Source organism: Paroedura picta, chromosome 3 (genome assembly GCF_049243985.1).
Source record: "Paroedura picta isolate Pp20150507F chromosome 3, Ppicta_v3.0, whole genome shotgun sequence".
In the NCBI taxonomy this organism is placed as follows: domain Eukaryota; kingdom Metazoa; phylum Chordata; class Lepidosauria; order Squamata; family Gekkonidae; genus Paroedura; species Paroedura picta.
Window position 1 is genome coordinate 62,693,289 of NC_135371.1, and position 21,706 is coordinate 62,714,994.

The 21,706-nt window shown below is 44.6% G+C and overlaps 1 long non-coding RNA gene across 2 annotated transcripts; it reads right to left on the reverse strand.

The window, feature by feature from the left end:
• Positions 1–388: 388 nt before the first annotated feature.
• On the reverse strand, positions 389–20,798 carry LOC143831132 (uncharacterized). 2 transcript variants are annotated; one of them, XR_013228741.1, is made up of 5 exons: positions 20,757–20,794; positions 20,596–20,642; positions 18,142–18,284; positions 17,051–17,137; positions 389–663 (listed from the first exon to the last, which is right to left on the reverse strand). It is a non-coding gene; the product is annotated as an uncharacterized LOC143831132 (long non-coding RNA). The 2 variants fall into 2 exon arrangements; XR_013228740.1 differs by lacking the exon at positions 18,142–18,284 and having other exon boundaries at positions 20,757–20,798.
• Positions 20,799–21,706: the final 908 nt, after the last annotated feature.

Below are 21,706 nucleotides of genomic sequence, written 5' to 3' on the forward strand. Positions count from 1 at the left end.
CAGACCACAAAGCCTTCAGAAGACAATTAGCTCATGTCACGAAGCCATTAGGAGTCCATGTAAGTAGTAGCTTCATTGTCACTTGGCTGCTCAGTCTGGAATGTGGTGCCCTGCCTGCGTACTTACTGGGAGACTTTAGCCCACTTCTCACTAAACTTCCACCTGGGCCGTGCCATTTCAGAATGCTAGTGTGAACAAGACCACTCAGACAACTACAATGTTAAGGAGAAGGCCAGGTCAGCACCCTCCTCCTTGATATCTCATTTGGAATATGGAAGGCTTTTATGTAGAGAACAGCATTCAGTTATGTGAACTGCTGGCAGCCAATAGTCTCAAGTGTCACAGTTTGATCCTCTTAGGAAGCTGGCTCAAAGAAAAGCATTTATTTATTCATCACTTAATTATTTTTATCCTATTATTTTTAAATATTTTATCCTATTTTATCCTACTGGTGGCTCAAAGCACCTTGCACACAAGATCGTTTAAATAAAAATATCTAACCCCACAGACCTCCATTAGAATCTCAAAGCAACCAATGAGTTACAGGGACTTCCCAGGCGGGGGCTGATTCTGGTTCTGATGTCACGATTCACAGAAAGCCACAGGCTGAGAACCAGAGGCCCTTAGACTTGCAGCAAAGGCAGCAAACTCAGGCTTCAAAACCTGCAAAGGGAGAAAGGGGTTTTATTTAGCTGACTTAGATGTTTCCAGTTGTCTTCCTTATTTGTGCCTCTGCCTAATTCTGGGCTAAAAACATGGCATCTGCAAAAGGTAATTTTACCCCTAATTTCACCTGACCTTTCCCCTCTATGTTCAATAAAATATTTTATTAATTTGTAATATAAAAATATATCCCTGATAACCACAATGGGGTAGTTACTGACCTGGAGCCAGACATCCTGGAATGTGAAGTCAAATGGGCCTTAGGAAGTCTGCGCAACAATAAAGCTAGTGGTGGTGACAGCATTCCAGTTGAACTATTCAAAATCTTAAAAGATGATGCAGTAAAAGTGCTACACTCAATATGCCAGCAAATTTGGAAAACTCAACAATGGCCACAGGATTGGAAAAGGTCAGTTTACATTCCAATCCCAAAGAAGGGCAATGCTTCATTGACTATGCTAAAGCCTTTGATTGTGTGGAGCACAACAAATTGTGGCAAGTTCTTAAAGAGATGGGAATACCAGAGCATCTTATTTGTCTCTTGAGAAACTTATATGCAGGTCCAGAAACAACTGTGAGAACTGAACATGGAATCACTGATTGGTTCAAAATTTGGAAAGGAGTTCGGCAAGGCTGTATACTGTCCCCTTGCCTATTTAACTTGTATGCGGAGCACATCATGAGAAAGGCGGGATTCCAGGAATCACAAATTGGGATCAAGATTGCAGGGAGAAATATCAACAACCTCTGATATGCAGATGATACTACTCTAACGGCAGAAAGTGAAGAGGAACTAAAGAGCCCGTTGATGCGGGTGAAGGAAGAGAGTGCAAAAGTTGGCTTGAAACTCAACATCAAGAAAACGAAGATCATGGCATCCGGCCCTTTAATTCCTGGCAAATAGATGGGGAAGAAATGGAGGTAGTGACAGATTTTATTTTCCTGGGCTCCAAGATCACTGCAGATGGGGACTGCAGCAAAGAAATTAAAAGACACTTGCTCCTGGGGAGGAAAGCTATGGCAAATCTAGACAGCATCCTAAAAAGCAGAGACATCACCCTGCCAACAAAAGTGCATTTAGTCAAGGCTATGGTATTCCCAGCTGCAATGTATGGCTGCGAAAGTTGGACCGTAAGGAAGGCCGAGAATTGAGGCTTTTGAACTCTGGTGCTGGAGAAGACTCTTGTGAGTCCCTTGGACTGCAAGGCGAACAAACTGGTCAATCCTAGAGGAGATCAGCCCTGACTGCTCCTTAGAAGGCCAGATCCTGAAGATGAAACTCAAATACTTTGGCCACCTCATGAGAAGGAAGGACTCCCTGGAGAAGAGCCTAATGCTGGGAGCGATCGAGGGCAAAAGAAGAAGGGGACGACAGAGAATGAGGTGGCTGGATGGAGTCACTGAAGCAGTTGGTGCAAACTTAAATGGACTCCGGGGAATGGTAGAGGACAGGAAGGCCTGGATGATCATTGTCCATGGGGTCGCGATGGGTCGGACACGACTTCGCAACTAACAACAACAAAAGCAAAATATCCCAACTTTTACAGACATTACACTGTACTGTTTTTGCAGGACAGTCAGGATAGCCACAATGAAAGCATTGTTTTGTTGATATTCTACTTCATTGGCTCACCCTTTTTTCAACTTGCTCTCTCAGTTCCTTACTAATGTCCTGAGCTTGTACCAAGGGTCTTTGCAGCAGCTCCACCTTCTGTACATCTCCAGTACTCATACTAATCATTTGGGTCTCATTCAATGCTGTTTCGATTTGCCATTCAATTGTTACAGCCTTCTCCAAAGTCAGTTCTGGTTCTAAAAGTAGCCTTTCCCTTTATCTTGTCCACTCGTTGGTCTCTAATCATCTCATCAGTCAGTGCACCAAAATCACAGGAGACAATTAATTCTCTGGACACTGCAACATAATGTAAAACCAACTCCTCTGGTTTCTGGACACACCGCCAACATTTATAATGATTAGCAGTAACATTGGCCTGTGGCACAAAAAATTCTTCAGCACAGCAAGAACCATGTCATATTTCCTATCAGCAAGAAGCAATGCATAAAAGATATGTTGCCCTTCTACTCCCAAAGAATGAATACACAATGCAAGCCTTCCTTTAGACACTTCTGTGTCACTAATTGCAAGCTGGTAATTATCAAAACTATGAATCCTTGAAGCAAAAGCAATGGGAGGCTCACCTTGGCTTTGCAAAAAAGGTGCCTGTAGATTCAAAGGCAAAAAACCCATCCCACCTTCATTGCCACATGTTGTGTTTTATAATAATGCCTCCAGTTTAATTCCAAAGGTCCTTTATTCAGCAGATAACAACTTCATGGGCTACAACACCGGGAAGTATGGGTGGCCTCAACCAGTGCCAGGGCCCTTTCAGTCCTGACCCCTAGCTGGCGGAATGAGCTCCCAGAAGAACTGCGGGCCCTGTCGGTACTCTCTCAGGTCTGCAGGGCCTGCAAGACAGAGCTCTTCCGCCTGGTGTTTGATTGAGGCTGAGCGCAACAAGTACCGGGAGAATTAGACCCCCCCCCCAGTTGCTCAGGTACTAGACCGGCAGGAACTTCCCCATAGCATGTGCATCAGCTGCTCCAACATCTAATTCCATAGCATTAAAGGTCTGGTTGTATTAATTATTACCACCATTTTGGGATTATGTAATATTAATATGTTTTATTGGGTTGCTGTTTTATGAGCTCTGATGTTATTGTTTTATTGTAAACTAGGAGGTAAGCCCGCTGTACTGAAAATACAGCGGGTGCTAGCAGGCAGCCCCCCCCCCCCAAGTCTTCGGGTTCCGGCCGCCTCGAGGCTTCCTTTGCCCTCCCTGAAGCCTTTTCCGGGCGGGGCTCCCCCGGCCATGGCGAGGCTTCAGGGAAGGCAAAGGAGGCCAGCTTCCCCACAGCTGTCTCCCCCCACCCCCGCCCAAAGCCCCAGCCCTGCCGCTGCCTACTTGGCATGTCGGCGGGCAGCTGCTAATGGCGACAGGGGGCCAAAGTCAGTGGAGGCTCCTGATCCGTGCATCCGGGGCCAAGGGGCCAATCAGCAGCTGCGCTGCATGCGGCTGCTGATTGGCCCCTTGGGCCGGGACTGACAAGTGGAGGGCCCGATCGGCAGGCATGAAGTGCCCATCCCAGACACGGACCACTGCTACCCCCTTAGGCTTTTATTTATACCGCTCCCGTGGAGTGGTGACAGATGTTGTAAACTGCTGTGAGCCAGAATTTCTGGGAATGGTGGTATATAAATTATAAATAAATAAATAAATGTTTTTATTAATCATATTTATCATATCTGGGACTGAAGCAAGGCCAATAGTCAACACTTTAACAACACAGGATAGTTCAGTCCTCCTGAAGACTGCTTCATTTTGACATCCTGAAGACTGCTTCATTTTGACGCAAACGCACACGCACACGCGCGGCAAGTCCGCACATGTGTGTTTGCGCTGGGGCTGCCGCGCGTTTGCAGGGCCCCAGGCCCCGGGCCGCCCTATTCCCTTACGGCGCAGTAGTGGGCCGCGGCAGCCAGAAGGTTGCCGACCGCCGCAATAGGGTATATACCTTGTATATCAAGAGGATCATGGATATGCATAGTTGTAAAATCTGAAAAGGACTATGATCACTGGCAAACATGATCAAAGGAAAAACCTTTCTGCTCCTAAATGCGAAGCAAAACTTGTATTTTCATTATCCCCTTGATTTCTTAGCTTCCTATTTTATCCTATGAATATATATTGCCTCTCTGAAAGGAAGACTCCTCAGGCAGTTTTGGTTATTTTCCTGATGCTTTGGCCTATTGCTGATTTAAGACAAAAGCTTCTTTCTTCCTTCCATTCTGATACTGCAGTAGCCCAATTTTGTTAATGAACAGAAACTCCATTTGCAAAGCAAGGTTACAAATCATTAACAACCCATTGCTTTCACCATACTAGGGAAACGACCAGAGGCATGCCCTGAACTCTGCAAGAAGACAGGGCAGGAATGCATGTGAAGAGGGTCTGGGAAAAGCAAATTGGCAGAGAATAAGAGGAGACATAATCAAGGTAGAGAGAAATGAAAGAAGGAACAGAAATTTATAATAGTTTCCTCATTAAGAACTGTCTGTAGCACATAGGGACATTCAAAGGGCAAGTAATTTTGCAGCTTATAAAACAAAGGTTTAACTAACTAGTTTTAAACAGATTTAAAAAAATAAAACTGAATATATAAATTTATTTTTTATACCCCATCTTTCTCTGCAGTGGGGATGGAGAGGCTTACATGATTCTCCTTCCCTCTATTTTATCCTTACAACAACCCTGTGAGGTGGGTTAGAGAGTGTGACTGGCCTAAGGCCACCCAACAAGCTTCCATGGCAGAGATTCAAACCTAGGTCTTTCTGCCAGGCCCTAGTTCAATACACGACACCACTTTGTCTTTCAGATTCTTCAATCACACTTTTTAATGTGAGGTCCACTTTCACCATTCCTGTATAAGAAAAGCATTGCATGGGACAAGGCTATACATCTCTATGATGAGCCAACATATCTCTTTGATGGGAATGGCACAAGTTAGTACCTGGAAGCACCTTGTATGAAATTGCCCCTGTCATTATCCACGGTAACGATACTTTGTGCTGATTTGACAACCCACACTTTTCCAGGCTTCTCCAGGTTTAGTAAATGTCACATTCCCTAACTAATTGCTAAAAGCCTGGTAGTGCCTGGTGATAGTTGAAATGAGAGGTGGTTTCAGTGTAGCCCACATATAAACAACTTCAAGTATCCAACAGATGGTTTGATATAGAGCTGGGAATCCATATCCCAGGAAAGAATCATATAAGAGGGAAGGAATGGTACTCTTTCTCACTACAGCTCTTTATATTTTAAGGCCAAGTGAGTGGTGTTCTGAAACTGTACGGAATCTCACCTTGTATCAAGCTGCAGCCATTGTACTGCAGCCAATCTGATCTCAGTGCACACACATTTTCACTTTACATTTGATGTGTTAGCAGTTCCCCAAGGGCCAGCTTGTGAAATTGAAGTCTTGTCTCCAAACTCAAAATCTAGCATAGCATTGGCTCTCTGTTGTAGCATCTCAAGGAGGAGAACATCACCAGTACTCTCTTACTAGCCAAAACAATCGCACAAACACAGAAATACTGGGAAGAAACATGAAAGAGTTTAAGAGAGATGCAGACAGAGGCCTGTTATGCAGGAAACATCACAAAACGTCTTGAAAAAAAGACTTCTTTATTTTGCATGTGGCATCATATTCACCACGGAAAATCCACAATAGTATTTTTGATTATGCATTATCCTCCCCACTCATAGTGGCAACTGTGTCTTTTCAGCACATTACACCAGCAGAAATTAATTTATTCGTTCCCTCAGAAGCATTTGCAAACATTTCAATCCACTCTCTACAAGGAACAGCATACCTCTGAGGGGGAAAGGTTGTAGTGTTGGCATTCAAAAGGCTGTGTGCCCCCAAAGAAATGTCTTGCTAAGGTCTCCATGCCCATGAATTACAATTCCCATGAGGCCCTGCCAGCAGTATGTGCCAGAGTAGCAGTCAGCTGACATTGCAGCTGACCATGGCCTGCCAATGAACTTCTAGTACAACAGAGGAAGTGCTCCCCTTAAGGATTTGCCATTACTAGTCTCTCAAATGCATAATCATATGCAGAAAAAAACAACCCAGTATCAGAGCACAGGCATAAACGCAAACATTTTTAAAAATGATGATTTAAAAGGGTCACCATGATGATTTCGGTGAAAACCTGAACATGCATAATAGCCCAGAAAGAGCCTGAGGGGAATATATATGAGCTGAACTGGCCTAGCTATTGAAAGGAGCCAGATGCTTAATAAAGCACATACTAAGGGTTAAACTCAAGAACTGCAAAGTACCTGGCTCCCATATTATTTTATCAGGAAAATTCTCCTTAAGCAGGGCTGGAAGAAAGCCAGAAATAATTTTCATGCTCATTGTGGTACCAGGCAACCCTGCCAATGATCCTAGCTGCCAAGACTCAGGGCCTACCACACTCACAGGGGCTCATCTCTTTGGTGTGGGCTTCTTTGATGGCATACTCTATTTTACAAAACTGTTTTGTGTGGGCTGAAATAGCCACATTGACTAGGGAAACATCCGTTTACAACAAAATATGCCTGAATTCCTGTAGTAGCTACTCTGTTACTCTACCTCTTACAGTTCTGCTGTTATCCTTTGGTCCCAAGCTACAACAGTTTGTTTTTTTAGCTCTGCCTTTCTTTCTTGCAGAGTTCCTTTGGTTCCCATCAATGTTACTCTTCCAAGCATCCCTCTCCCTTTTGCACTATTTAGCTCCTATGACAAGCCCCCTACACTGAGGTAATTTTTTCCCTCAAAAAAATTAAAATTCTGATACCTCCCTGAGTTACCCAAGTAGCATGGTTTTTAAAAATTGCTAATAATAAAGCTGGCTGATCCACCCTGTCACTAATAGATAATTTAGCTTTTAACTCAGTCCTGAAACAATAAGGGAAGATATAGAAGCCCTCTTTTCTAAACCTGTTTTGAATGGCACTTAAAGTCAAACCAAATAAAATATTTTATTAAATACACAGCAAAATTGGTCCTTGTGCGGAAAGCCCCACTATTTTCCCTCTAACTCCTATGGTGTCCACAGCAGTATCTTTCCACATGAGCCTAGGAAAATCTTCACAGCTAATTTATGCTTTTTACTGGGCAGGGATTTTTCTTCTCTCTCTAGAAGATTTCTCTCCTTGCCTTTGTCCTGATTGGGAGTCTCAATCCACTACCCAATTCACTCTACCAAGTGGTATTCCCAGTTTGATTGTCTGTGCAGACCTTTCATCTTAGGCTGAATCCAGACTAATTAGTCAAAGCTGTGTCTTCTGACTAAATTTTCCAAAGATTAGATGTTTCAACAGCTAAGGTTCAAACTGGTCCTCTCTCAACAAAGGTCTCTGTCAATTCCCTCAGAATACAGCTCTTATATTATGTATCTCACAGCTGTTGCTGGCCAATCAGAGTGCTTGGAGAAGCCTGTCACTAAGGTTTTCTGTGTGCTGGTTTCAAGATTCAGCTCTCTACTGGAAGGAGCTAAGTTGAAGGTAGGTAGGCAAAAGTCAGGGTCCAAGGAGAGAACACCAAATAATCAGATGGAATTCAAGGTCAGGTAGACAAGTGGGTTGAGAGATTATTTAGGCAGTCCAGGAGCTTTGGCAAGAGGGATCTCAGGTAAAACTGCCAAGTTGCATCTGCAACAAAGACCTCCTAGCCCCAATCTAATTTAGGATGCTAGAAGCCTCTCAATCTTCACTTTATGTTGACTCACAGACTGCTGATGTCAGCTACCATCTTACTAACTTGGTGTGGTACTTTTTAGACTGGAACTCTCTTCCACACATACCCTATATTGATTATCTCAGGTGAGCCAGGTAGGCTGAGAGGGAGCTGCACATGGAGACTGGGCAGAGGAATGATGGGCTTTTACATCAACTTTGGAGTCTAAGCCTTGGTTTGTCTGTGACTCAGTTTCCTTCTGCTGGTCAGAATGCTCTGCCTGTTGAGCATCAGTCTGAGCTTAAGTTTTTATCCAACTGAGACTTGAGTGAAACTGGGAACTCCTGGCTACACCCTTCCTCTGAGGAGTCCTTACTAACAGGACTTGGGCTCACAACTCTCTGTCACAGTAAAGAATTAACTCTTCACTTCCTGGTTTCCTGATATTCCAGCACTGAAGCTTTCTTTAAAGTGATGTCTGTCAGCCCCTAAAACTGCCACCTATTAAAGTACTAGCTAATTCTAATTGTGAACTCCTTTTTGAGCTCTATGTTTCCATGTCCTGCACATATTTGCAGTTTTGAACTATAGCCCTTTGGTGAAACCTTAAGCTCTTTGTTTTACATTCTGCTATTTATAATTGTATTGCCTAAATCTTATTATCATCAAATGGTAATCCTCATCCACTTCCCTCCCTCAGAGGCAAGATTTTCCCCTCCATTTTTCTTTACCTTCTGTGACTGAGCCATCTTAGTTATCTGTTTTCTCCTTTCCTGAAGAATTCTGGTTGTCCCACCCTGTCACAATATAATATTCTGACTGTGCTCAGCCCAGGAACCTGAGGAAGGCATAGAATCCCCTTTCAGTTACACAGCTTAAATGACACTCAAGAAGTTTTTATATTTGTTGTTGTTGTTAGGTGCAAAGTTGTGTCCGACCTATTGCGACCCCATGGACAATGATCCTCCAGGCCTTCCTGTCCTCTACCATCCCCCGGAGTCCCATTAAGTTTAAGCACCTACCGCTTCAGTGACTCCATCCAGCCACCTCATTCTCTTTGCTGCAGTCCCCATCTGCAGTGATCGTGGAGCCCAGGAAAATGAAATCCGTCACTATCTCCATTTCTCCCCCATCTATTTGCCAGGAATTGAGAGGGCCGGATACCATGATCTTCGTTTTCTTGATGTTGAGTTTCAAGCCAACTTTTGCACTCTGCTCCTTCACCCGCATCAACAGGCTCTTTAGTTCCTCTTCACTTTCTGCCATTAGAGTGGTATCATCTGCATATCTGAGGTTGTTTATATTTCTCCCTGCAATCTTCATCCCAATTTGTGACTCCTGTAATCCCACCTTTCTCATGATGTGCTCCGCATACAAGTTAAATAGGCAAGATGACAGTATACAGCCTTGCTGAACTCCTTTCTCAATTTTGAACCAGTGATTCCATGTTCAGTTCTCACAGTTGCTTCTTGACCTGCATGTAAGTTTCTCAAGAGACAAATAAGATGCTCTGGTATTCCCATCTCTTTAAGAACTTGCCACAATTTGTTGTGCTCCACACAATCAAAGGCTTTAGCATAGTCAATGAAGCATTGCCCTTCTTTGGGATTGGAATGTAAACTGACCTTTTCCAGTCCTTTAGAAATGGGGCACATTTTTAAAAAGAAAAGCCTTGAGAAGCCTTTTCCAAAAGAATGGCTGCTATTGGATCCAGTTAGAGGACTGTCAATTCCAATGTCCTTTTTCCAACAGCCCCTTAGAGCAGGGCAAAAATGCAAAATCCAGCCTCTGCACATAGAGGTGCTAGTCAGCTATGTGGGCATTATAAATTGTGCATGGATCAGAGTGTGCATACGTGTGAGACGATAGAATCAGAGTCCAGTAGCACCTTTAAGACCAACAAAGATTTATTTAGGGCGTGAGCTTTCAAGTGCAAACATTCTTCCTCAGACTAAATCTGGTCTTAAAGGTACTACTGGACTCTGATTCTGTTGTGCTACTTCAGACCAACACTGCTATCCATTTGAATCATACATGTGAGAGAGATTCATTATGTAAGATGGTGTATCTATCACATTTCTATTGACCACATGTTCTTCCATTTGTACTTCATATCCTGCTGTTTCTCTCCTGCCCTGACTGGAAGGCCCAGGCTAGCCTGATCTCATCATATTTCAGAAGCTAAGCAAGGTCAGCTCCAGTCAATACTTGGGTGGGAAACTACCAAAAAAGTCCTGAGTTGCTATTCAGAGGCAGGTAATGGCAAAACACCCCTAAAGAACTGTAGCTTCAGAAACCTAATGGGGTTTCCATAAATTAACTGAGATTTGATGGCACCCATCCACCCACCCACCCACACACACACCAAAAACAGGGAGGGAGGAGAAACTGGCCATCTCCTGAGGAATGAGAGTGTAGGGTTCACCCCTCCATCTTTCTTGCTCTGATAAACTGTTTACGCACTGGAGGTTTCATTCCGGGCTGTAGGCTGGAGTTTTAGCTGTAGAAGAAAAAAGTCTCAAACTGATGATGGCGAAGTGATTTAATGTTCAAACCAAATTCACAATATTCAAAACAATTTCAAAACGAATTCCCAGGTATATGTCTATTTTCGATTTCTTCATCAGTGAATTCTAAATCTCAATATTGTAATAACTCAATCCTCTATTAATGTTTTTTTATTGTTGAACATAACTTGATAATATTTTGGGTGTATAATTCAATCCCAAACTGGTCTCAAATTCAAATTTGTAGGGGTCTACTAATATTAACTTCACTACTTATAATTCCTCTATAGCAGTGACCCCTTTTTTCTTCTACTGTATCACGGCTGATGGGTCTTCACCTGTTGGAGTTTTAATTGTGGCAGGTTGGCCCACCTCTTCCTGCACCCACATGAGGAGCATTTGGCCCAGTGCGCCTCATCTGCCCCTGATTTGTGCTCCTGCACGGGAGCTGGGGCAGTGAAGTTCCCAGTGCGTAAACAGTCATAGTGAGGCTGTAACTTACCTGAAACCTTGAAACCCTGCCTTTCAAAATTCTCTCTTTCCCAGGGGACAGAAGTCTGTCCAGTACTCAGCACTGTCTTGAATGACCCCAAGAAATTAAAAAATCTAAGAGAATTCAACCCAGAAAATGTCTTGGATGAAAATGGAAGGTTCAAGAAAAATGATGCGCTTGTGCCCGTCTCCTCAGGTAAACTTGCAAATAAGGAAGATCACCAGAGCTGGAGGGGGGGAGGGGTTATGGTAGTGTCCCCTCTGGAGGTCTCATGCAGGAGTGGCTTTCATCTTAGCCAGGAGTAGCATTCTTCTCTAACCCTTTTTTACACTGGGGATTTCAATTATTAATATTTATATTTATAAGCCCCTTTTCTAGCACTAAGGCACCCAAAGAAAAACATCTGGTCCTGTATAAAGCCAGCTCGAAATGCCATTCCTAGGCTGAAAGGTTTGGCTTGGCCGTGAGCTGCTCTACATAGGTTTGCACTTGCAACAGGCTTTACACCAAAGGGCAGCACAGGAGAGATCGGTCTTTGGAGCCTCTCCTCAGCTTACCAGCCTCCAAGTCTGGCCTGGATAGCTCCTGGAATTGTAACTCATCTCAAGACTACGGAGATTAGTTCCGCTGAAGAAAATGGATGCCTTGGAAGGCAGACGTATACATCTTTCCAAATGTTACCCTCCACAGGCTCCATCCCATCTTCATGAATTTTCCAGCCTGGAGTTGGCAATCCTGCCACTATTTTACCATCTTTCAAATGCCTTGTTTTTGGTTCCATGTTTTAGATGCAACATCTGCTTTCACCATGAATGAGTTTTGTGTGGATGTGAGTGATAGGGTTGCCATCTCTGGGTTGGGAAATTCTTGGGGTCTTGGAGAATGGTTCTAAAGAAGACAGAGTATGGGGACAGGAGGGAGCTGAACAGACTCCACCTGCCAAAGCTGCCATTTCCTCCAGGGAAACTGTTCTTTGTAGTCTGGAGGCCAGTTGAAATTCTGGCAGAACTCCAACCGAGAGTGTGTTGGAGGCACGGGGCAGGAAGTTAATCCGGCAAAACACAGAACATCTACATTTATACTGGGGGCTTCCAAAGCCGGTTCTTCAAATATAGTGACTTACATCCGCTCCTGGATATCACGGGGGAAAAGGTAGGGTCACCGTGGATCAATCATGGATGTTGCAGAGGGTAAATTTAAAGTGCCCCAAATCAAAATGGAAATCAAATACAATGCAGAGAGGAGGGGGAGAATAAAAAGGAAAGTGCAGACTCAACCCTGGTGTCCCTTTGACAAGAAATGGGCTGTGCTCTTCTCTGCTGATCTCCTCAGACAATTCTCCTCCTGTCTTGTTGCAGGGAAGCGAATCTGCCTGGCTGAGGCCTTGGCCCGCATGGCGCTCTTCCTCTATATCACCACCATCCTTCAGAGATTCTGGCTTCAGTCCCTTCTGCCCCCAAAGGACATCAACACGACTCCCATAGAGAACAGTTTTGCCAACATCGTTCCCATGTACCAGATGTGTATCATCCCACAATGAGTCAAATTCCAGCCCAGAGCATTCTCTCCACTATGGTGCCTCCCTTCAGTTGTGCAAGCAAGACATTTGGAGCACATGGTGGGGGGAGATGTGACAAAGGGGCTTTTTAAAAATACAACTGCCACACTTTTCAAAATGCACTCAGGTGTCATGAATCCCGATTCATGCCCCCTCTCCTATCTGTTTTCTCCCGGACTCCTCCAGGCCGGGTGTAATAAGACCATAAATCTCTGGGTTGGTTCCTGTCCCCCCGATGCATACCAAAGCTGCCCTCAGCGGGGCATCCTTATCCCGCTCTAAATGAGAGTCTCAACAGGCTGGAGTCTCAACAGGCTGTTAGTTTAGATCAAATGCCTGGACGAACTCTTGTAACTTTTTAAAATGTATCCTTCCCACCATTTTTGGTTTTCACCCCCCCCTCTCCTGCTTGGTCCCCCCTATAAGTACACCCCTATGTTTAATGTACCTTTGTCTCTGCCAAGACATTTGCTCAATTTGTCTTGGCCTGTGTTAGCTGCTGTAGTATTTCTGTTCAATAAAGATCTTCTCTTGGATCCTAACCCTGCCTGGACGTTGGAAGTCCCTTTGTCACAGACTCTACTCGCTAACTCTGCCTGATTCCTGATATCAGGTTAGCACTTTTCCCCATAAGTAGAGCAGGTATGTGGGGAGGGGGAGTTGCAAGCAAGGAACAGGGGTCACCCCCTCTTTTGTGGTTTCCCTGTGTTCCACCCTGGAGATTGTCCCCTGCTAGAAGACATACAGTGATGCAGGTCCAAACACTGGTTCTGGCACTACAAACTTCTATTTGGTTGCCCTCAAGAAGCCTGTATCACAAAGAAGAGCTTAGTTTTTATACTCTGCTTTTCACTACGTGGAGGAGTCCCAAAGTGACGTGCAAACATCTTTCCCTTCCTTTCCCCCAACAAACATCCTGTGAGATAGGTGGAACTGAGGGAGTTATAAGAGAACTGTTCTATTATCTCTGGCCCGAAGGAAGCTTGCCCGGACTTGACCTGGACCAGAGCCTTTTCAGTCCTGGCGCCAAACTGGTAGAATGAGCTCCCGGGAGAGCTGAGGGCCCTAATTGAGTTGTCACAGTTCTGCAGCGCCTGTAAAACCGAGCTCTTCCGCCAGGTCTTCGGTTGAAGCCGGGGGGGGGGGGATCAGGGGTTCCTCCCCAGGCTGGGCCAGGTCATCAGGCCATTCCTCAGGACCCCTGAGGCAGGATGTTGTATGGGAGAAGGGAGGGAGGGTTTTTAGCCACCAGGCATGCTGGAGTTTTATGGGCTGATTTTATGGGAGATTTATTGAGGATCATTGTTACCTGCTTGTGGGAGTGGTGAGCTTTTAATCAAATAAATAAACAAACAAACAAACAAATAAATAAGCAGTACTAACAGAACTGTGACTAGCCCAAGGTCACCCAGCTAGCTACAGATGTCAGTTTTTCAAACAATCTTTCCCTCACATCTACATACCTAAATTAGCAATTTCTAACACCTTTCCCCATGTTGATAGTTTCCCATCCAGTAATCAAGGGTTCATCAAGAAATATTAATACCTGTAGTTCTACTTAGGTAGAACAATCATATTTCCTGGGAACCAATCAAGAATTCTCCCAGAGTATTGTTCTCAGTCAGAACAAATGATCACATGTCTTCTATGATCATTGGTAAACACAGGAAATCTTATCAACATTGTTTTATTGGCTAGCACATCAGCATAACCCGAGGTAACATTTTGATTATAAAATAGAGCATGCTACTTTGAAGAAGCTGGCACAAGAACTGAACTTTGGACCATCAAACAGCATATGACTCCTCAAAGCTTGTTTATCGTGGTTGTTTAGAGTGGACTTTTTATCCCATCCCCTTTTATCTCCCTATTGTTTTCCTTTGACACATTTCTTATATTATGGATTCATGTTGCCCTGTACTTTATTATTGCATATTATTGCATTCCTCCATTCAGGAGTTCCATGCAACACATTCACTGGAATGTTTCAGACACATCACACTGGCATTTAGCAAATATTTCTTGTTCTGGAGGCTAGTATCTAGGGTAAACCAGGATGTTGTTGATTATTGGGGTAGCAAGAGGATACAGCCCTATTTATCTGATCTGATGTGATTGCTTGTAGTGGATACTGAAGTCCCTTGTTTTCTGAAGTCATTGAGATGAAGAGATGATCTGGGGGAAGTTGTATTTGGATCCACACCCATGGGGCTGATGGAAGCCTTGGGGGCCATTCCGCACAAGGAATATTCAGCGCGATCATTACCTGTTGCAGACAGTTTTATTTCAGGGTTTCAGACTTTGGCAGCCTCCCACCTCCTCCCAGCACTGTTCTCACTACATCTTCTGATTTGTAGCAAGAGCAGTGTAATCACATAAGGTGGATTCACCTGGGGAAATCCTGACACATGCCACAAGCAGTCAGCCAAGGGAAAGTTAGGAGACAGCAGTATTCGTAACGCTAGGGAATTGTCCCACCCTGGCTCCCACCTCCATCGTTTCTGGGGATGGGACTGCTTTTTAAAAATGGGGAATGCCTTGTACCAACAAATACTTGCTAGTCTCAACATAATCTAGCCTAATGTGACTGCCTAACCTTCTGTCATCTATATGGGGCACATGGACGACATGTCATAGGCTGTTGTAAAATCATTTAGGCGGCATAGTACATTCAATCAAAAGGTAACATCTCACAGATGGCTGATTCACATTGCCAGACTTCCCCTGACAGTGTTCCCATTTTACACATGGACAAATAATGCAGATTAGCATTATGGAATAATCAAGGGCAATGCTAAATTCAAAACCCAGAACACAGGCTGCAAGTAGCTAAGTTGGTTTACAGGAAAAAAATCATAAACAAAATCCATGTAAAAGTTACTATATGGCATTTGTTTTGGGAAAACCTAAAACAGTAATTTAAAGCCACCAGAATGTGGCCCATTGGTTGAAAAACCTACATTTCACTGAACATTTCACTGAATCTTAGATCACTGCTAAGTCAATGCTCTCCAATCTATGAGAATAACTGATAGGACAGCAAGCACATGAGGAAAAGAAGTATTGGCTGGGTCCTGGGGATTTTGAATGGATACTGCATTTATATAAACCAGAAAGAAAAAGCCGTCATTTACTCCCACAGGTGAAGTCGTCTGATGCAGAATGGCCAAGACTTCAGGCGTCTTGAGTTCCAGTCTTTCTGTGAGCATGGGTTATTTAGCCTTCCAGTGTAGACACTGAATATATCACAAAACCACTCAGACATGGTGCTCAACTGGCTGTCAAGGCTAGGCAGAAGTCATTGAAAAAGTCAGTCAGCTCCTCTTGTCTCCAATGGCATAATGCAGAGACTGAGAAATTGTACCTTGTACTAACTGAAATGAAGGAAAATTATAGAGTGTTTAGCCTCCAAAAATCCCTATTTTCTGTGGAGGGAATACCCGATCTCATTATGACGTGTTTGGGAAAGAAGGAAGCAGACTTTTGTGAAGGTTAAAGGGATCTGTTGGCTGACTCAGGACATCAAATGAGACAAGAATAACACAGTTTATGTATAGCAGAGCTTGTTACTGAACAACAACATCACAGCACCAGCTGCAGATGAAAGAATGTGTGGCTGTTTCCAGAGGGTCAAGTTACAGGTGACACAGAGAATTATCTGGCTGCAGGATCTAGGGGGCCATGTAGGGAGTCAGGAAACTATCCGTAACCATGGAAGGAGCTAGGTTTGCATATTAAAAAAGAAGATTTTCAAAGGGATGACACAATATACACCTCAGTATGGGACGCAAGAAGTTGATTATTTCACTTACAGAACATAATTTCTAACCCAAGGTAACTCTTTCAATAATGTCTAAAATGTAAATCTATATGAGTTTCATACCAGTTTAACTGCTGGTGAGGGTACGGAGACTCCTCTGTCAGAGATGCCCATTCATAGAGCAACAGTTCCCATGAATCTCCGAGGAGAGTAAATGTTATGTCAGTGACTGTGGCACAGACCTATTCTTAGTTTGCAAGTGTTTCACAGCCCCACACAAACCGCCCTCACCTCAGACTAGGGTTGTGTGCACCAGTGCCCAAATCGGCCGTTCCAGGCCAACGCAGCCAGTGCCGTGGGGGGGGGGGAGGGGGGGAGACGCAGCACCTGCACGTTTGCACCGAGTTACACAGTGGCACCGGCGCCTCTCCTCCCCCACCCATGGCGCTGGCTGCGTCAGCCTAGAACGGCCGATTTGGACGCCCTCCCTCAGACTGGAGAAGAAGAGGGATGTGAGATGGTTAGAGCGAGTGTGGAGGAAGACTTGTGATGAAGTGGCAAGAACATCCTACTGTGTGCTTATGAAGGCGCATGAGATGGCAAAACAGGAGTTTTTTCGCCACTTTCATCACATCCACGAGTTCTTGCCCAGCACAATTGTTTATGGCAGTTCAGTCTCTTACTACCCTCGAGGAGCGGTGCCAAAATTTTAGTCAATTAGATTTGAGCTGTGAGACATTAGTGAGCTTTTTCACAGATAGTCTTATTGCTCCACCAGGACTTACCTGCCATGCTTGTGACAGAAGGGGAACTGGAGGCTTCTTGGCCATCTTGGAGGATAATGTCTGATGTCTTCAGGTGGCTCTCTTTAGCTGAAGTGGACAAGATGTTAGGGTTGGTGAGGGCAACTACTGGCCCCCTCAATCCCTGTCCATCTTGGCTGCTCAAAATGAGTGACCAGCAGATAGGAGGCCCCTGAGGGACGTTGTCAACCAGGGAATGTCCAGGGGTGCTGAGGCAGGCAGGCAGAGGTCCATCATTTAGACCAGTGGTCCCCAACCTTTTGATCACTGGGGACCGGTCAACGCTTGACAATTTTACTGAGGCCCGGTGGAGGGTAGTCTTTTGCCAAGGGATGTTGCTGCCGCCTGAACCCCTGATCCACTTGCTTTCCCACAACCCGCTGGGGGGCGCTGCCAGCAGCAGCTGTGAAGTGCCATGCTGAGGGGGAGCCCCAGCCATGGTGGCTGCTGGAGAGCACCAAAGGTGAGCCAGCAGCAGAGTGGCAGGGCAGCCCCTGAGGCAGCAGCTGGGGAGGAGGGCGAGGAGGAGTCACGGCCCGGTACCAACAGAACCATGGACTGGTACCGGTCCCCGGACCGGGGGTTGGGGACCACTGATTTAGACCCATTATGCACGGGGGAAATAACGCACATTCGGGGTGGAATGGCGGCAACTAAAATCACCGATAACGCACGGAGCCGGCTGCAACCGGCCGCAGCTTCGGTGCATGCCGCTGAAAAAGTTGCGTTAGTAAAACGCGGAAGAAAGCGCAGCTTCCGGGTGACCGGGGCGCAACCAGAAGCGGCGCCCGGATCGCCGCGTGCATAATCGGTTACTCTGGGTTTTGCCGCCGTCGCGCCCCCTCCCGTGCATAACCGGTGTTCCCCCTCCGCATTTTCCATGTGACCCGAAATCGCTGTTTCAGCAGCTGTGCATAATGGGCCCTTCAGAAAGAAAAACATTGCTGGATCCATGGGACCCTGCCAACTACCACCTAGTCTTGCACTTTGCATTTCTGGGTAAAGTGGTTGGAAGGTCTGCTGCAGACCAGTTTCTGGCATTCTTGGATGAAGCTTCAGTGCTCAGTTCATACCAGACAGGCTTCCTTCCAGGCCACGGAGTGGAGACAGTGTTGATCTTTGGCACCAGCGGGATAGAGGTGAGTCGGCTATCCTCATGATGTTAGATCTGTTGGCTGCGTTGACCATGAGTTGTTAGCCTGCTGCCTCGCTGGGGCTGGGATACATGGGAAAGCCCTTCAGTAGCTGATATCCTTTCTCCAGGAATTATTCTATACACAGCTGGTCATCTATTCCTTTGTTAGAATTCTGCCAACACTGGTGGCTAGGGAGACCCGGCAGCCCTATTCCTAGACTCTACCTCGAAATCTCCAGAAATTTCCCAGCCTGAAGTTGGCAACTCTGCTTTGGAACCAACAGGGTGCAAAAATTCCTAATATCTGATAGAGTAAGCAGGAAGGAAGATTCTGGGCTGGCCAAGACATGTTTCTAATTCCAAAGTCTTACTTTTAGTCCTTCCTTGGTTAACAGAATCACCCTCCCTGCTCAGCTTGGGCTTTTTTCCTGGCGGCCACCTCAGAAGCAATTGAAGCTCATGGAAGGAGAAGATGGATCTGCTAACCTGAGGAGATGGGGAGAGGAGGTCTTGGAGTTTGGCCCCTCAGCCCCGCTCCCCCCCCCAATTGGCCTTAGAGACTGCAAGAATAGACAGTGAAGATGCTTTGCAAAGCTGGGATTCCATAGTGTAAGGAGGGTTGCTCATATCTTAGTCCTTAAGATAAATTGATGAGTGTATCCAGCTCAGGAAGAGTCCTCTCTCCACGTGGGGTGGCTTCCACACAGGTATGCTTCACTTTTGCTTCTAAAAGTGTACCTTTTAATTTATTATCTGTGCTTAGTATTTAGATTTATTACCTGCTGCTATCAAAGTATTGCCTTGCAGCGGGTTACAACATTTTAAGCATCTACATAATGTCATGCTCTGAGCACCTTTCCCCTGTCCTCAGTATATTCCTTCCCATGCCTGCTTTGCTCTGATTTTTTAAGGGAAGAGCACAGTTCTAGTGTGTAATCAGGCTGGTTTGACAGGAAGGTGCACATTTTCAAACGTCACAATCACAGCAGTGCCATTTTCTTGCTGCCAGCCCTGTGAGACCAGAGATCTTTTTAAAGTGCTTTTTAAAGTAACAATTACTAGTGAGCTATAAGGCTATAACTAACAATGTCAAAAAGCCCCCTGGGAATGAAATGAAGGGGGTGTGTGCATGGAAAATGGTGGGCTTGAGGGGCTGATGAAGGAAAATGCATGGAAACTCCCATGTGGAAAATCCACTGTTAATGTGAATGCCTCTTCTGCAATTGTAATAGGAATGACAGAACCCTTCCATGTGGAAGCTGCCAGTCACTATTGTTCTGTTCTGTTTGCAAGACATATTAAATCTGGGATGGGACTACAACGGGAGCAGCCAGGAGGTTCACTTGGAATGAGGCCACTGGTATTTCACAGGTCCCACCCCAGGATAATCCACTGGCAGTGGCCAAGGTCAAAAACCCCTGGGGAATGATAGAGCAGGAGCTAAGAAATAAAGGGCCTAGCACGAAGTCTTTGGAAAGGGGAAGCTTTTGTTTTCAAATTAAAGTTTAAATCCTGCTTGATGGATCTGTTTTGACCTGGGCATGTGCAACTTGCTCTCACTTATATGTTTGACTGTATTAAATTGTATTAAATGGGTATCTCTTGGGTTGCCAGAGGGGTCCTTTGGGATGTGCATCTGCCCTAGGTCCATTAACAGATTTTTTTAGGGCCTGGATGAAGGGCTAGGGAGTGTGAGTGTCCTTCAAAGCCTATGACTACAGCCTCATGTCAGCACTTTGGCAGTCAATTATGCAGGGGAGGGGACCTCCAAATGAATTACTTGCTTGGGCATCAGGGGGGACAGTATTCTTCTTGGAATAAGCATTCAGAATTAGAGTCAGGACACTTCATCACAGCTTCATCACAACTTGGTAAAGGAAAGGAAAGGAAAAACCATGCCTTTTCTAACACTGTAAGTAGGGGGGAGGTTTTTGTACCTGTTCCCATGCCCGCTCACTGGCTCTAGCTGCCAGTGACAAAAGTGGTGAGGGAGTACCCCCCTCCCAGCTGATGCTACCCCCGTGCCTAGTGCATAGAGTTTTTGCAGCCCACTGGAACTAGAGGGTAGCAGCATGATCAGGGAGGAGGTGTCCCTGCTCAAGTGTTCTGACTCCAAAGGGCTGCAGGATGTTTCTGCTGAACAGTGGAGCAATAAGAGAGAGAAAACCTATCCCTAAACTACTAAAAATATTTTCAAAATTTATACAGAAGTAAAGTAAAAGGTCTCTTCGTTCTTTGTTGCTTTATTGTAGTGTAGAATCCCACCAAAATGGTTCCTAGATATATCCCGTTTTCAAAGGATAATTTTCCTCAGTTATTGTCCTAAACATAAATATTGAAATTAAAACCTTTTAACATTGAAAGAAATTATATAAGTAAAGCTATACTCTACCTCTCACTTGCATGTAAGTATAATGATAATCCAAATGGATAATTCACCTGAAAAGGATATGATCCTAAAATCATGAAATGTTCTATCACACAATGTAATAGAATGCTCCTTAATCTTATACATATCTTTCCTCTATTAAATAGTTTAAAGCATACACCGACCTTTGGCTCTGCACTGTAGGGATGCTAGTAATCCAACTGCTCCCAACCACACTCTATCAGCCTAGTTGATTTATACATTCATTATTAACACCTGTCTGCCGTTCCTGTTAAAGTTACAGTGAATAATATGAATTTACAATTCCTTATAAGGTTACAATGGCTATCCAACAGGTATTATTCACTTTTCAGTTTATAAGAAGCAAGAAAAGTCTAAGGTTGTGTTCAAACCTCTAGGGCTCATAGACTCCAAGGAATGATTGTAAAAAAATTATCTTGCATGGAACAGCTTATTAAAGTCCATTCTTTGGTAAAGATGTTGATATATTCGATGCCAAAAAATTGAAGTTGATCTGATGTGTGTCCTGCTTCAATGAAATGATTGACAAGAGGAGCATCTAGAATATGATGTCTGAGGTTCCTGTATTCTGGTGGCTGCTAATTCCAATGTACAACTTGTCACATGCACATTTAATACAGTAGATTCCATTTTTACTTAGACACTTTATATAGCTGTTAATATTTACATGAAATCCATTATTAGGTTCTGGAAATTCTTTGATGGGTAATAAGTATTTACAAACAGCACAAGCAGTGCTCCTTTTCAGGAGGCTGCTTAAAGGAGCCGTAGTAAGCGAACTCTTTTTGGAAAAAAGCTCACCCAGATTCTTATTCCTTCTTTATGCTAACAATAGTCCCTGTTCACATCCTTGCAGATCATTAATTAAATGCCAGTGTTTAAAAAGAATTTTTCTGATTTCCTGGACATGACCACTATATTCAAACAAACATGTGATTTTAGACATCGATTCCCGTTCCCGATATTGTAACAAGGCTTCCCTTGGCATCATATCAGGTCCCAGCCAGACAAGCACCATGCCCTCTGCACCAGGATTACCAGCATTACCTCAGGACAACGTTGGCAACACGCAGGCAAAGTGCTCGGCTTAGAC